Source organism: Hydra vulgaris, chromosome 10 (assembly GCF_038396675.1).
Source record: "Hydra vulgaris chromosome 10, alternate assembly HydraT2T_AEP".
Lineage (NCBI taxonomy): Eukaryota > Metazoa > Cnidaria > Hydrozoa > Anthoathecata > Hydridae > Hydra > Hydra vulgaris.
The window spans coordinates 43,236,014-43,249,661 of NC_088929.1; the positions used below are offsets into that span (position 1 = coordinate 43,236,014).

Below are 13,648 nucleotides of genomic sequence, written 5' to 3' on the forward strand. Positions count from 1 at the left end.
GTCTCTTTTTAAGTAGTTACCACCACTTTTCACTAGGTCGACCATTTTTAAAACTTATGTTATGTTTTTTAGCAAGCTTAGCAGCATAAGTGATAAATGTTTTTTTCCCAAAACCGAATCCTATTTGGGCACGATTGCCAGCATATTCAATTAGTTTTTCTTCAAGGTCACCTAGCATTGGCTTTTTCCCTGGTTTCGCTCCTATTTTGGACTTTCCAGAGATTATGGATTGCAGAGTCGATCGCGGAACTTTATATGATACACTTGCTTTCCGAGACTTGAGACATACCTGATGCAACTGCATGTACTGCTAGTTTCATGTTATTCTCAGTCCATAGCATACGTTTTTTTATTATTCTTGTTGAAATAACTGGTTTCATGGTTTCATATATTATTATCTATTAAAAATAAAAAAATAAAAACATACATTCATAAAATACTTTTAGGAAAATCATATATTTACTTTAATAGTGTATTTTTATTGAATGAGCATTATCAGAACATAACTAACTATAATTATAATTAACTAAAACTTTCTGAGTTCATTTTACTTTTAAAGTAACTTTAAAATTAGTAACCTTAAAATGATTTTAAAACTAACTTTAAAATGATTGAGCATTTTACTTTTAAAGTAACTTTAAAAGTAGAATTAACTCAGAAAGTAACTTTAAAAGTAGAATGAACTCAGAAAATCAGAAATTATTTTAAATGTGGATTTTGTTAATATCTTAACTTAACTTTTCTCACACATGAATAATAACTAAGTGTGAGAAAATCCTATATAAAAATATGAAACTAAAAAATTTTATACCTGATACCATTTATTGGCCATGGCGAGTAAATGGATTAATTTACCGGCCAGTAAATGGTTTATTAGAAAAAGATTAATCTAATTCAGTTAAAACATTATATGTGAAACATCAATTAAATTTTGTTTCAAAGTGTACATAAGATATTTATCTATTTTTTCCTTCCTGAATGGACTGGCACAAATACTTGCAACGCACAAATAAAAGACTCTAAAGTATGAATTTAAGAAAACAAAGCGTAAAATTGTTACATTTTTTATAATGTTTTTGACATTTAGTTTTAGCGACTAAAACCTTCTAGAACTTTTCTGAAATTGCGATATTTACAAAGTTTTAATGAAGTCATTGAGTTTAAATAATAATATAGGACAAGTTGTGCCATAGTTTTTTATGAGAAAAGCTTTTAAAAGTGGCCAGTAAATGGTTAATGGTCGTTAATTGGCGTATTTACCCTACTTATTTAATGATATATTTAACCTACCTAACGGAAGCTTTACGCTATCACTGCGCATGCGTTACGCTTGCGCAGAACCGACTGTCTGCTTATTTAACGATCAACTTATTTAAGGGAAGTTTTTAAAACGCTGAATTCTAAAGTTTTTCCCATTCAACTTAATATTGAGCTGAACTTAATTTTAAATAATATTAAGTCAGTTTTTTTAGAGTTAAGAGAAATTTTGTTGGTATTTAGCCAGTTTACGTTAACGTATTTGTTGATTTTTTTTATGGACTTTATTATAATATTTTATATTATTTAATATAATATATTATATTATTATATATTTATATTATTTAATATAATATATTATATTATTATTTATATATATTAAAATAGAAAAGGTTTGTGTCATCTGCAAAGGACTCTGTAAAGCAAATGATGTAGAGTCATTTGTTTGAAAATCAAATTGTAATTCAAAAAACAGTTTATTTCCATTGAAGAATTAATATAAGTGGTTAAACATTAGCCTTTCAAGAATTTTATCAATGTTAGAGAGGAGAGAAATTAGCCTATAGTTTGGCATAAATAGTTTCGAATCAGTTTTAAAAATAGGTATAACTTTGGCAGTTTTTAAGTTTTCTGGGAAAACACCACTTGAGAAAGAGATATTAAAAATGTTAGAAAGAATTCTTTAAAGTTTCATTTTTAATAGTTTTGGAATTTTAAACGATTGCTAAACATATTGCTAAACATATTGCTAAACATATTGCTAAACATAGGTTTAAAAAGATTTGTAGAAGACGCTAATTATTGGTGAGGAACTTCAAAGATATCTAGCGTCAATGTTGCTCAGTGTGCAAAGATTTATTTTAACAAGAATTTGAGGTCCAGACAGAATATTTTTCAACTTTGTGTAACAAGAATTGATATCACAAGAGATTTTGCCTGCTTGAAGACTAAGCTTGCTTAAAATTCTTGTTGTGTAACAGTAGGTTCTCTTACCCAGAAACGATGGGTTTTTTCTTAAAACAACTTTCTTATAATTATTTACGTGAGAACTTGCTTACTTGATGGTTCACCATATATATATATATATATATGTATATATATATATATATATATATATATATATATATATATATATATATATATATATACATATATATATATATAAATATATATATATATATATATATATATATATATATATATATATATATATATATATATATATATATATAACAATACAGCATATATGTTTTATCAAATAATACAATACTCTTTGTCTTAAAAATAAATAAGTAAACCCCCAAAAAATTACTCTTTATTTTCAAAATTTTTAGTGCACCCTTACAACACTATTTATTTTAGTAGAACTCTAAATTTTTTGTGGGTGACAGGTATCCAGCGTTGTCACACAAAGAGTAAAACACAATTATGGTCTGGTGCCAGTAAGTTAAATATAATGTCATCGACCCGTTCAAAATCTGGCTTTTTCATGTATACTCTCCCCTATATATATATATATATATATATATATATATATATATATATATATATATATATATAATAAATTACCTTGTAATATGTCATAAATTTGTTAATTATTTTGCACTTTTTGTTATTTTAAAACTGAATAACGCATCTTTATAACGAAATCTTTTGTTAATACTTTATTTTAAGTTTTGTTTATGTTTTTAATCTTAAGTTATATTTTATTTACAAGTATAATAAGCTCAAAGCTTGGGTTCTTTTATTTTTTATGTCTCATTTTAAACTACTTTATAGATTTTGTAAATATTTAATTTAATTAAAGTTTAACACGTAAACTTTGTAGCTGTCTTGACAACAAGATTTTATGACCTTTTACAACTTTTTATTTCTAAAAATTGATTTTTTTTTAATTTCTTTTTTTATATTTTATTACAGATTACTTTTTTAAAATATAATAAAGAACGAAAAAAATTAAACAAAAAAAAAATCTCGTCTAGCTATTCACCACACTTGAAACTGCAACCTGTAATCCTTAACCCGACAAGCTTCAAGTGGAAATTTTAAAAACACCATAAAAAGAATAAAGCGGTTTCCATATGGGACCCATATGGGTATGTCTACCGGGTATCCGGTATGGGTCTCAGCCAAATCCCTTACTTTAAAACTGTAAAGGGCCTATTAGGGTTTGCAACTGGGATACAACAATTGTTACTAGCCCATCGAAATGAGAAAAACTAAACTTCTGTTTGTGTCCTTGTAAGTGTTTATTTAAGCAACCCTCTAAAACTCGTCTAACAATTTCTAAACATAGCTGCTGTGGTCTTCGAACAAGCTTTTTTAATTGATTTGATTTAAAAATATTTTAATATTAGAACGAGAAACATCTATCAAGTACTTCAAACTTAACTGCATCATATCCAATTCGTTTTAAAAAATGGCCATTGTAAACTAGTTAATCCTTACCATAAAGTTCATTAAATGACTGCACAAAATAAGTTAGCTACTGACGAACAAACTCAACATAACTTTTTTAAACAAAATGAGACATAATAAAATTCGAACTGCAACTGAAAGATCTAAAAAAATTTTTGGCTCAATCAACTCCTTTAAAACCACTGACCCAGTGTGTATTAAAAAATGTCTAAATTCAGTTGCTATCCATTTTTTAATATCTTATAAAGACCTTGGTTTTCTGGAAAATTTATTCGGAATGTGACAACGTATCTGGAACAATTGGTCAGATAAAACATTGGCTGTAATATGAGAAGATTTACAACACCTCGGGCTATTTAACCATAAATTGATGAGTCTTCGCATTACCCCAAAACATACTAGATGCACATAGTCTGAAGGAAACTTCGTCACAATTTCAAAGTTTAATTCAATTAAAAGTGACACAGCAATAAAATATTCAGAATGCTTTTGATGATAAAAATCCGAATTAGTCATTATAATAGATGAAATATGTGCGAGTATTATATTGCCACATCACTATCCTTTCTGAACACAACGCTTACAACAGTTAAATCTTTGTGTCCTTTAGTTGTGTCACCTCACTGTCACTATAGGGACAGTGAGGTGACGCTATGAAAGACTTATTAAAAAAATAAATAGTTTGAAAAAATGATAGTTAAAAAAATAGGTTTAAAATAAAATAAAGTTTTAGGAAAATTGTGAAAAAAAGGAAATATGAAAAAAGACAAAAGCATTAAATGTGTAACTGTGAAATTTAACCAAACTGTTGCATAATCAATTAAATGAAAGTGTTAGAAATTTTAGAACATACACCCAACGTTAACTCAATCAATCAATCTATTTCGATATAGGATCGTACAATCGAGGTCATTTACAAATAGTTAAAAACTAATCTTAAGTAAATACCATGAAATAATATTATTAATACAAATAATGATGAAAATAATAATGATGATGAATGAACAATTATAAGAATAGTAAGAATATAATTTAATAATAAACTAATATCAAAACAACAGTTGAATATTACGCACAGACAGGAAACTTACGAACAGTTATAAACTGACAAAATGTAACAACCTATCTATTTAATTAAACAACTACTTGCAAAAAAAGTAACAATGATTTAATAAATATAATAATCTTAATATCAATAATCATTATAAAAACAATAAAAGTACTATAATTATTTTTCTAAAACATAACAATAAATAAACAAATTTTTTTTCCAATAACACTCACAAATAGAAAACGTGTCACACAAATATACACATCACATACACATATCACACATATAAATCACACACACACGCACGCACACATTCTTCACTCTTTTTATTTTTATTTTTTTTATTTTTCTTATAATTTTTTATTAAACCTTTTCTTTTTATTTTCTTTCCTTTTCTTTATTTAATTTATTTATAAAATTCGTTATGAAAAAGCGTCCACCATTCTAAAAGTCTATGACTCAAATATCTTTACTAAAATATTTTGAGTGATTTCAGGTTTTCTGGAAAAAATATCCAATACTGTGATGAATTAGGATCGTTTTTAAAGTTATTCAAGAACTCAGGAAGGAAGTGGAAGTTGCATCGTGGCAGAGTTGGTCAAGTTTTGTACTCTAAAGAATATCTCGGAGCATTTATGTGTCCTGAAAAATAAGATGATTTGTTTCACTTTGTTTCTCCACTCTTCCAGCTGTTCTCAAAAATATTAGGGTGAATTTATACGGTAACTAAAAATAAAAAAATAAAAATCACTAATTGGTCAGTAAAGAGAGTCACAGTCGAAGATTACGAAAAACCTGAGAATACTAGCAGAAATAAGACTAAAAAGATAAAAATCAATGACGATATTACAAGCAATTACAGTGAAGCTGGGAGTCAAAATGCGTGTAAAAGCTCCAACGAGGAAGAAGGCCATTACAAACAAATTAAACAAAATTACAAAAATGCTACAGATGCAGTTAGTAATGAAATCCAATCGGAAAAACAAAATGGACATGGTGAAGAATCTGATAGAAATAAGTACACTTGGGTGGAACATGTGATTTTGTTGATATCAGTGTAAAAATTTGGGTTGTTGTCAATTTTGGTTTAAACTTAGAAAGAAGCGGGAATAGTATCTTATTGGTGTTGATTGTGTTTAACCTAGTGTACAACATATATGCTTTGCTGATAACCGCACAGGATATATAATGGTATACCCATAGCATTTCCAAGTTAAGCAGCTGTGACGCAGTACTTAAAGCGTTGAAATATTTAAAAGGTTAGAATGTTAACACGAAAGTTAACACAGGTAACACGAGAGTTTTTTTGTTTGTTTATTAAAACTAGGTAGATTCATAAAAAACGGTTATAAACTTTTAAAGTGTTTTTTATGAAACTACTTAGTTTAAATAAAGAAAAAACACTTTTTTATAATTAAAATTTTTTTTTTATTTATCATTTAAAAGCATAAAATTTAGATATCAAAAGGTTTTTTCGTCAAAAAATACTCGGCTGCTACTGGTTGCATACCGCATTTTTAACTTCTAATCTTTAAGATCGTCTTAAAATCTTTTAAGTTTTTCTAGTCTGACTTTTTCAAGCATAGTCATGAATTTTTCATGATTCATTTAAACATTTGTTCAAGTTTTTTTTTTAAGTTTGACTCAAAAAAAGTTAGACTTTAAAATTCATATCTCGAACTTGAATAGCTCAACGTTTCATCAAGTTTGCATTTTGCCTTCATCAAGTTTACATTTTGCCATTTTCACCAGTAGTTTATCTTATTTAACCTATTAAAAACGAGCAATTTTTCTTAATTAATTATAAATCTATTTATAACTAACTTACTGCCAAAAGATGAAATTGACGCCTCTATTTTATCAATTCAATATAAATGAGATAATGATAAAAAAGTTTGTCTAAATAAATTGTATGCAATTGAAAGTTTAACAAAACAACTACATATGGTTGACAACACAAGTTATTTGTAAAATAAGAGGGTTTAGACTCTAATTAAAATTGGATAAGATTGTCAGCTGAGACCAAAAAAATGATTTAAAAGAAAGATAGAAAGCAAGAAAAGCAGTAAGTTTTATTCGGATATTCTATTTTTTTATATGATTAGTTTTCTTGTAGTTGATATTTCTAATATACCTTTTTTAAAGAAAGTATGTTAAAGTTCTTAATATCGATCTACGCAGTTTTTTTATTGTTAATTTTTAACTTTTATTGTTTTTAATATATTTATTTTTTATGTTTGAAAGTCATTAATATTAGACAAAAAATCTTTTATTAATAACTAAAAAAAGCTATTAGAAAAATATAAATTGTTAAATAACCTTGTCAAAGTGAGACACTTTAAATTCGAACAATTGGAAATTTTGCAAGCCACTAATCCATTATGTAAATATTCAATTACGTCACTAGTCCATTATGTCACTAGTCCATTATGTCACTAGTCCATTACGTCACGAGTCCATTGTGTCACTAGTCCATTACGTCGCTAGTCCATTGTTTTACTAATCCATTTTTTCACTAGTTCATTATCTCACCAGTCTATTTTGTCATTAGTCCATTTTGTCACTAGTCCACTAGTCACTAATTCATGATTCCTTTTAAAAAATGTTTGATAATAATTTGTTGCATTATTGCAGAATTCTTTTAAAAATTACATTAACAACCGTGACCTCAACGTGAAAAACTTTTTGGTACACTAATATTTTTACAAGTTTTTCTTAAAAACATCTATTTAAACTTTACTGATGCTACAGCATTTTTAACACTACCTTAGTTTCAATAGGCCTAATTACTTTTTCAACCTGTTTCTCAATTTGAAATGGTTAACAATGTGGAATCTTACTTTTATAAGTTTTACATTTTATAGTTTGTTAAAATTTTATTCAAATATCTACACAAAATAGCAATTTATTTTAGTTAAAAAAGAATCATTAAAAAACCCAAAAGCGGGATGGAATGTTAGGTTTTAAAAGTTTTTATTAAAACAATCTTTTACTTTGACATGTTACAGTCAAGTTAAAAATATTTGTTTTACAAAATGACGAAATTTAGAAAGTTAAGTTTTAAGACTTACTCTCACAATCTTTTTAAAAATTCTTTTAAGAAAAACTTATTATATATTAAAAAATAATATCATCTGAAAAATCAACAAAAAAAAAATTAAAAATTCGATATATCATTCTTACTTTTTAAAAAACAGCCGTGTAGATAGATGTTTTTTCCAAATATTGAATTTTTTCAGGATAAGCTTTTCTTCAAATTGTCGCAACTTGTAAAATTTAAATGTGCTTTTCTACGTTAAATTCTTTTTAAAAAAAAAAAAAAAAAGACCGAATCACACACACACACATGTATATATATATGTATATATATATATACATATACACAAACTTTGATCTATGAACTTTTTTATACATATATACATGTAAATATATGTATATGATCTATATGTATATATGTATTAAACAGAATGAAAATATTTAAACAGTTTTGTTTTATGTGTTGTAGGAATTAGACTGAGCACTGAAAGCCTACAGAGAAATGTAAAATACTTATTTAAGATAGTCATGAGGAATAAGAAATGTAAAAGATAACAAAAAAAAAAAAACGAACAGATGCTCAAACATAATAAAGATTAAGGCAAAATAGATGAACACATTCGCAAATCATTGTCAACAATAATTTTATCGTTTAAGTATAGCTAAATTCACGTAAATACTAAAATTTAAAAAATTCAACTTGTAAAATAGTTCAAATAGAAACAAATATTTGTTCACTAAATTGAATTAAAAAAATAAAGACGGTAAATGGTCTCAACAAAAATGAGAAACGTAGAACAAAGTAAATAATGGAAATATGAAAAATATAAAAGTGCGAATCATTTCTAAATTTCTAACTTAGCGGAAAGATTCCTAACTTAGCGGCAAAGATGACCTTTTTTCTCAAGGGTATTATCAGATATACAAGCAAATAAATTTTGGTACCAAAATAGTTTATTTATTTTAAAATAAGATAAAAATGCTACAACTTTTAAAAACCATTATTAATCAAAATAAAAAATCAAACAATAAAGCACATGTTAACTGGACTCTTTGATCTTATCTAAGAAAAGATTTTTTTCTAAGATAGAAATTGTTTAGATTTTTTACGTAAAAAATTTAAAGCAACAGCAGTTAAATCATTCTATAGAATACAATAATGGGTGATAAATAAGTCATTTATTTATTGAACAAAATAAAAATATTAACATCTTATTAATAAATAAATTAAAAATCTATTTAAATTTTTTTTTAAACAATGCATTTCTTTTTGAATGATAACTTTTTTTAATTAAATCAAAAAAAATTCTATTATATATATATATATATATATATATATATATATATATATATATATATATATATATATATATATATATATATATATATATATATATCGATCCCCCAGAACCATAGGGAAACAAGTCCGAAATTTCCAAAAATTAATTTATTTTTGGAATACATTAAAAAAACTCATAGTTTTCAGTTCCACACAGAACCAACTCTCCTTCGCCTATAACTGTTATAGGCGAAGAAAGTGTTGGTTGTTTATAGAACTGAAAGTTATGAGTGTTTTTAATGTATTGCCAACATAAATTCATTTTTGGAAATTTCGGACTTGTTTCCCTATGGTTCTGGGGGATCGGTATATATATTGATGATTTATACATAAGGCTCTAATTTCTATTTACAAAGTATTGCAATGGAGTAGATAATAATGACAGCCTACACCCGAATTTCTGTTTACAAAAAATTTTTTTTAACATTAAAAAAAAAAAATTGTCTCAAAAAAAAGGTATATTGTTAAAGTGGCTGCATTGAAACTAAAAGAAGATTTACATTCAACTAATATATATATATATATATATATATATATATATATATATATATATATATATATATTGAAGAAAGCGATAAAGCTATTTCGAAGTCACAAATTTATGGATAGAAGAAGATTTGAAAGCTTGAATCAAAATTAAGTGCAAAAGTTATGATCCTAAATACCAAAAATTATACAACGCATCAGCAAAATCTTTTATCAAGAATTCAATATCTTACGACATCAACAAGTAATAGCAAAATTTCATTTAAACGATAACAATGCTATACAAACACAGATAAGCTATATAAATAAGACCGTTTATTGAAAAATTAAAAGAAAGTTTTTTAAAACTCTGGAACCTAAATGAGTATATAAACATCAATGAGAGCATAGTTCTTAATTAAATTGTTATTTTGGGAAAAATAATATCACAAAATATTTTGCATCTGGTTTGTTGAGCGGTATTAAGAGGAGATTAGAAACATCGTGCTTCTAAGCTGTGTCCTTTTAATTTCAAGGCACCATGAAACTGAAGAAAAACAGACTAAAAGAAAACAGAAAAATGGCTTTATATAAATCTGTCCAAACTAATGTAAAACGGTTCAAGAGTTAAAGAATGAGAGGTGTTGACAAAGCCGATTTTTTATTGCATCAATTACGGTATCGAATAAATGTTTGACGGTGGCAAAGGTTACTTTTTGGACACTAAGATCAAACAATAACTAATGCATCTATTACATATTTTAAATTTAAAATGCATATATTAAGTATTCTAGCAAATTTTGAATTCACAAATTTTAAATTCAAAAATTTAAACCGAAATATTATTTTAGGGCTATGAGCTCTTGGTTGTCCTGCAATAATTCTAAAAAAAAATCTGCTCCAGACTACTGGTTTTATAATACCCCCATATAATCGCAGATAAGATGAGCGGTCGCCGAATCATATAGATTATCAGGAAATAAATATAACCCCAGAAAAGTATGAAACATATATACATTTTTAAAAAAGCGCAACCATTCTTTGGACCCCAGTTAACCTGCTGTATTCTTAAGTTAGTCATTTGTATGTCGGCTGGTATTTTTGTGTAAAATTTTTGCGCTATTATGTTTCTCACAAGTATAGGTCTCATTCACACATTATAACACAAATATGAACAAATATACAATGATATGGTCAGAAAAAGAATGTGAAAAAAAGTATATAATATAGAACAAATATTTGATATACTGATATTAGAGACTGTTAATGTCTACAGTTATGATGATGTAGTGCTTTAGTGTGTTCCGTTTGATCGTCTAGTATAGTCTCTTTATGTGTTCGTTCACTTTCAAATCAGGTGAATAAAAAGCTTAACTTGCTCACTTCTTGCGCTTATGGGCTAGCACATCAGAACCAGACGTAAGAACTACAGACTGGATTTTAAATGATCGAATGCAAGCATTAGTCTCCGTAAACCACAAGCCATCACACTTAGCCAAAAGAGCTACGACCCCGTACTGGTGTGGAGTGATGTGCTATGAAGTGAGATTTTATATCTGAGCACATAGTCAGCGAGCGCTGATCCGACGTGCAATTTGGAGCTTTTGAATGAACGTGTGCGTGATTGTTAGCGTTGTCATTAGGTTATTGAGCGCCGTAACCACATTCATCGGGATAGTCTAATGTCCGCTTTGTTGTTGTGGTGTACATTGGAATAGGTCGGGGTCACCAGCCACAAAGAATTTATTTTTAATTGTTTATGCGACATAAAGATCTCAAAAAGTGACCAGCGGAGCCGCCCAGTTACGTAGATCTAGGAGTATTGAGTTGAAAATTACGAAATAATCAAAAAGAAGAAGAAAACAATGTCGAAAATTGTAGTATTCAAAAAAGCAATTTTTTTAATACTTTTTTTTTTTTTAATTTTTTTAACAATTTTAAATACAGAGAAACACTTTGCAGGTTTCATAGTAACTATAGGATTTTCATTCCTATTTTTTTCAAGCAAACTTCAAACCATGCCTTTTTATTTCTGAATATAGACCGATAAACACCTCTACTTGCTTGTTGTTTACAGATCAAATATTTGTTCTTTGTTGCATATGTTCTACACACAGTGTGACTAAAGCGTTAGTTATTTCTACCCATGCCCCCTTAGCGTCCATTCTTTGTTCTTCTACTTCACAAAAGTCTTGCCACACATTTTATATTTTTTTATGATTTTTATTTTTAATTCAACGACACCATCTAAGTTTGTTTTTATTTCCACATCTCCCAGGTCTTCGTAACTGGACGGCTCCGTTGGTCACTTTTTGCGATCTTTGTGTCGCATAAACAATTAAAATTTTTTTTGATTATTTAGATATGTCTAACTCTATGCCAGCTTAATTGCTTACTTGCAACTAATTAGTTGCTTTGTAATGAACAAAATTAGTGCATGTCTTTATATTATTTTTTTGATTTCAAAACCATAATACGAAGCGGGTTGGTAAACAAAATTGCTTTAAACTTTAAAATTCCTTAAGAGATTTTTAAAAAAAACATTTCTCATCAAAAATTTAAATATAAGTTACACAACATTTAGAAAAAGTAGTTGAAGGGGGAAGGGGGACGGCAGTAGCAGATTTAGTAAAATCGTGGGGGCGGACTACAGCCCACGTTCCCAAGAAAAATAAACTGGCTCACCTTAAAATTTATACTTGGCAGCAACAACGTTCTATTGTCTCCTTATTTATTCTTATTCCTCCCATCTATTCCAACACACTAGTTCTCAATCTGCCAATGTAGAAGGGGGATAACAAAGTTGATGATGTGTTGTGATGCATGCAGTCCTTAATTGCCTCTAGTTACCTCCTCAGTTACCTCAATAAAATTAATTTAAGTACAGAACAACTTTTTTTTTAGAAATTTCTTTTAAATTCATTATGTCAGATTTTCTGCTCTCTATCGTGCAACGGGTCTGTATTGTTCTCACCTAACATTTTCAACCAGATTTAAGCCTCTTCTCTCCTTATCGGCATTTTCTTTTGCTTGTGAACAGTTTTTTTTATTATAATACTATAATTTTAGCGTATATCCAAAGTTTGTTTAATTATCTTTATAACAACTGCATTTTGCTATTGCCAATATTTAATTTTCCCTCTTCTAATTAAGGTTCAAACTTTATATAGTCATATTTTTTTAACGCTTAGAGATTACTTTATGAAATTTACAACTTATAGATGAATATAAATTTGTAAAAAAATAGTACATAAAATATTTTATCAACATGTTGCTCTCACGTTTAGGATAGTTGTGATCAAAATTTAAGGGCTGTTTTGTTCCCAGGCCTCAATCACCACCAATCAAAGCATCCTAATTTGACAAAACTATAAACGTATAACAATTTTATAAAATTTTAAAAAGTTAGCTTAGAAGTTATACTAGATTCGCCCCTGTGATATATATGTATATATATATATATATATATATATATATATACATATATATATATATATATATATATATATATATATATATATATATATATATATATATATATATATATATATATATATATATATATATAATTAATTAGTAAAAAACACTTATCTAACTTTTATCTTCGACTTGTTAGATAAATGAAAAGTTAGATAAGTGTTTTTTACTAATTAATTATTGCTCTGTTCTTTAAGAACATTGAGCACTCTATTTGTAAAATACACTAACATAATTTACATATATATATATATATATATATATATATATATATATATATATATATATATATATATGTATATATATATATATATATATATATATATATATATATATATATATATATATATATATATATATATATATATACCGGTTTTTACATCCATTTAAAACAAACATGACATCCATTTAAAACAACCATGACATTCATTTAAAACATCGTGCCAATAAATTAAAACAATCATGATTTTCAATTAAAACATTTTACGCATGCGCAATCTCAACATTCTACCTTATTCAAAAAGAGGTTTTATTATTGTTTTATTATATTAATTTATTTAAATTTATTTTTATTAATATTATATTAATTTATTTTCATTTCATGG

At 26.8% G+C, this 13,648-nt stretch overlaps 1 protein-coding gene across 1 annotated transcript in view; it reads left to right on the plus strand.

Annotated features, from left to right (window-relative positions):
- Nucleotides 1–6,623: 6,623 nt before the first annotated feature.
- The window catches only part of LOC105847505 (adhesion G-protein coupled receptor G4), a 100,014-nt gene continuing 92,989 nt past the window's right edge, over nt 6,624–13,648 (plus strand). The window contains exon 1 of the mRNA XM_065808082.1: nt 6,624–6,791. The gene's annotated coding sequence lies outside the window, so the exon portion shown is untranslated. The remainder of the gene's footprint in view (nt 6,792–13,648) is intronic.